The following is a 4,582-nucleotide window of genomic DNA, read 5'->3' as shown; positions in this document are numbered from 1 at the left end:
TAAAGAGTAAGATGGAAAAAAAACAATACATAAATAGGGTTGAATAAATAACAAAAAAATTGTAATTCACAAATAGAAACCTTATGGATCCGTGACTCGGTTTCAATTTACATAAAAAGGCACTACATAGGGCACAGAAGCCCCTATTTCATACACTATGTATCAAGTGAGCCTACAAAGAGTAATGTAAATGTTTGGCATTGAGCCCATCTGGACAGCCAATCACAGAGAACCTGGGCACGTTTGGTAGAGAGGTCCGTGCTTCCGGTTTGATGTGACGTTAAAAAAGCGTTCCAATTCTGTTGTTGCCTCAGTGAAGTTCCCTTGGACGCCATGTTAAGGGAGATTGAGATTCAGCAGTCTGTTGTGGGTTATGAGAAAAGGGCGCTTGGTGTTTCTTGTATTAATATTTAAATACATTTCTGCTCTTCTGATGCATGTCATATAGACAAATGTGTTATAATGAGTATTTCCTTCATGCAAAATGGAGTTAAGCGTTATATGTTTAACAAATTGATCTAATCTGGTCTGATCAAAATTGATCTTGTATTCCAGTGTGAAGGCTCACAGTCGGAGTTCCTGTACTGGACACTTGTCACCAATCGAAATGTTTTATGGATTAATAAAAAAAACATTCAGATTTAATAGTTACGTTCGATATCTTCCACAACAATGTAATAATGTTATAATAAAAAAAATGTCAAGGCAAGAGTGTGTGTTTAAATACCTGGGGGTCAAGAGTGCAAAGTAATGGAGAGTGTGTTAGAGAAGTGAAGAAAAAGGAATCCACTCGGTGCCATGAAGGCTGGTTCCACTTTTTACATGATGTTACTGTGGAGGATTCAACTCAAGAACCATGAAGATGTATTTGGACTGTAAATGATATAAAATGTTTGCTACAATCACCAGTTTCCTTGTGTTCCTGTTTTACATCTCTCCAAGCACTATTTCCTCTTTAAAGCCGAACTCTGACTCCTCACATAGTGCGATTGCTCTTATAGTGCTGCATTAAACTGTAAATATTCTAACATTGGGTAAGTATTTCTCTTATCATTTATAAGCAGGAAGGCTGAAGAAAGCCCTAAACGAAGTTTCCTTTGCATGTAGAAAACTCTTCATGACAATTATTCAAATGTAGTAAAAACTTGGAAATATTTATACCATACACATGAAATACACACAAAACAGAGCGGATTATGAGAAATCATAAAAACTGGGTGAAGTCCATTGAGTTTGTGTATTTATTAAAATGAAAGATCAAATATAAGAGTTTATATGCGATGCAAAAGTCACATAATCATTAGTGTTGCATCAATACCAAATGCTGGTACAGTGCTCAATGACTTGCATACATACAAAGCATCATGGGATGTCACATGTATGACATAAGCCTAGTGTAATGACACATGTCAACAATCTTTATTTCCTGATTCATAATAGAGCAGTGCTAGTGATGTGAGAGCACTTCACTTCAGCGAGCACTGAGCACTGAGGAATCCTTGAGATCTCCAGGGTCTCAGTGTCTGTTAAACATACTGTTTAATATTATTGATTAGTTGTCGTCAGTCGGTTACTTTTTACTCTGTCAATAATGATAATTACAAAAATTGACAATCACAATTCTGGCGATCGGGTGTAAAGTGCAGACATGAGCTCACAGTTATGTCTCATAATTCATAATTCCACAGGACACGACAAGAGAAACTGTCTGTGTAGAAATGTGTGTTAGAAATGACACATTTGTTTAGACATATATATATAAAAAAACAGTTAATATTGTAAACTTTCAAAACCTGTCAGATAATCTGACCAAGAAAAAAAAAGTTAATCCTCTATCTATGCATCATCGTTCTCACACACTGAGGACCGCTGTGTCGATCTCATGGTTCTCCGAAACTCACAGCCCGGGCTCTGGTGTGTCATTTCTTCTTAAGACGATGTACGAGATGAGGAGGACGAGGCTCGCCGTCAGGAACATGATGAGGAACTGGTGGATGGTGAGGATATTCTCTAAGGTGTGGATCCTCTCCTCCATGGCGCTGGTGTGGAAGTAATCGTACACAGACGCCCCGATGCCCCACACCATCCACACGACATCCACTATCATCTTCATGGTTCAGGCTTTTGACCTTCTCCACATACATGCATACACACACACTATGTTACAAAGAATCGATGAAGCTCCACTTGATCTACGCTGCATCTGTTACAGGAGAATTTCAGGAGATCAGCAATCTCATATGAAGGTAAAAAAAAATCAGCTATCTATATCTATATCTATATATATATATATATATATATATATATATATATATATATATATATATATATATATATATATATTGTGACATAACACACTTTAAACACAATGCATTTACATACACACAAACACAGGCTCTAACATCGTCTAACATTATTATTTAATCGTTCGTTGCTTTTGACACCAAGAGTATTTTCTTCTTCTTCTTCTTTCGGCTGCTCCCATTAGGGGTCACCACAGCGGATCATCCTTCTCCATACCCCCCCTGTCCTCTACATCTGCCTCTTTCACCCCAACTACCTGCATATCTTCCCTCACCACATCCATAAACTGCCTCCTTGGTCTTCCTCTTTTGCTCCTTCCTGGTGGCTCAGCATTTCCCTACCGATATACCCCATGTCCCTCCTCTCCACATGTCCAAACCATCTCAATCTCGCCTCCCTCACCTTGTCTCCAATACGTCCTACATGCACTGTCCCTCTAATAAACTCATTTCTAATCCTGTCCATCGTCGTCACTCCCAACAAAAACCTCAACATCTTCAGCTCTGCTACCTCCAGTTCCACCTCCTGTCTTTTACTCAATGCCACTGTCTCTAAATCATACAATATGGTCTCGCAGGTCTCACCACAGTCCTATAAACTTTCCCTTTCACTCTTGCAGATACTCTTCTGTCACAAATCACTCCTGTCACTCTTCATCCACCAACTCCACCCTGCCTGCACTCTTTTCTTCACTTCTCTAACACACTCTCCATTACTTTGCACTGTTGACCCCAGGTACATGAACTCCTCCACCTTCTCCACCTCTTCTCCCTGCAACCGCACCACTCCACTGTCCTCCCTCTCATTCACACACATGTACTCTGTCTTACTCCTAATAACTTTCATTCCCCTTCTCGCCAGCGCGTACCTCCACCTCTCCAGGCTCTTCTAAACCTGCTCCCTACTCTCACCACAAATAATAATATCATCTGCAAACATCATAGTCCAGGGAGACTCCTGTCTAAGACAACAGACAGAGTGGTGAGACAACCTGTCCATCACCACTGTAAACAGGAAAGGGCTCAGAGCCGATCTTTGATGCAGTCCAACCTCCACCTTAAACCAGTCTGTCGTTTCTACTGCACACTTCACTGCTGTCACACTGTACTCATACATGTCCTGCATCACCCTCACATACTTCCCTGACACACCTGACTTCCTCGTACAATACCACAACTCCTCCCTAGGCACTCTGTCGTACGCTTTCTCTAAATCCACAAACACACAATGCAACTCCTTCTGACCTTCTCTATACTTCTCCATCAACATTCTGAAAGCAAATAATGCGTCTATGGCGCTCTTCCTCGGCATGACACCGTGACAGAGTATAACATGTCCAAAACAAAAAGAAATCAACTCTGTCAACTCACCGCACCAGATCTCATACAGAACACATCAGCGGGTTCTTCTATTTTTACATCGCGCATGCGCGGTGACACTGTCACGCACCCCGCGCTGGCCCTGTCTCATTCTCAGGCTCATACACTGCGCGCGAGCTATATGAGGCACGAGGAGTATTTTAACGTCGCGCATGCGCGGGTCGTAGAGCAAACGGACAGCTGCTGTCTGATTGTGCATAGATGTCAGGAGATAACATACACAAATGACATGATAAATTTATGTACAAGTATGATTGTTGTATGATAAAGTATATACAGAATAAATATGGTTGGAATATACAGTAGTGTGGTGATAAACAGGTTATGAATGGTGCAAAGATTCATAATGGATAAGTGCAAAATAGAAAAAAAACCCAAAAAGTGACAATGCAGTAGTATATGTACGGAGTGGATGGATTCATACGAACTATAAAAGGATTCATATTTGAATGTCATTAATAATTCACACAAATTAAAACCTGTCATTTATTATCATTGTTTCAATAAATCACTAATCACCATTGTTCCAATCATTATTTCCCTCCAAAAAACATTTATCATCACCACGGTTCCAAACAACCAGTCACTCATCACCACTGCTTCAATCAAGTCATGTGAAGTTAAAAAGCTTTTATTGTCATTTCAACCATATATTGTTGACGCAGTACACACTGAAATGAAACAACGTTCCTTCAGAACCTTGATGCTACATACAACAACTATCACAGTAACAAAAAACACAGGGCTAAGGACTAGTGTCCTCACCACATAAAGTGCATGTGTGCACCTGGTGCAAACAATGCAAAGACAATCAAGCACTCATCATCATTATTTTCCCACAAAAAAAAACAGTCACTAATCACCATTGTTTCAAACAACCTGTCTCCAAAAGTTCACTC

General features: G+C 40.1%; 1 long non-coding RNA gene across 1 annotated transcript; it reads right to left on the bottom strand.

The window, feature by feature from the left end:
• Positions 1-1,223: 1,223 nt before the first annotated feature.
• LOC310739896 lies at positions 1,224-3,774 on the bottom strand. Its single transcript, XR_014537518.1, has 2 exons — positions 3,675-3,774; positions 1,224-2,203 (listed from the first exon to the last, which is right to left on the bottom strand). It is a non-coding gene; the product is annotated as an uncharacterized lncRNA (long non-coding RNA).
• Positions 3,775-4,582: the final 808 nt, after the last annotated feature.

The sequence above is a fragment of the Silurus aristotelis genome (assembly GCF_946808225.1).
Source record: "Silurus aristotelis genome assembly, chromosome: 17".
NCBI classification, from domain to species: domain Eukaryota; kingdom Metazoa; phylum Chordata; class Actinopteri; order Siluriformes; family Siluridae; genus Silurus; species Silurus aristotelis.
Note: the sequence above shows the minus strand (reverse complement) of the source record. Positions and strands in the feature narration are given on the sequence as shown.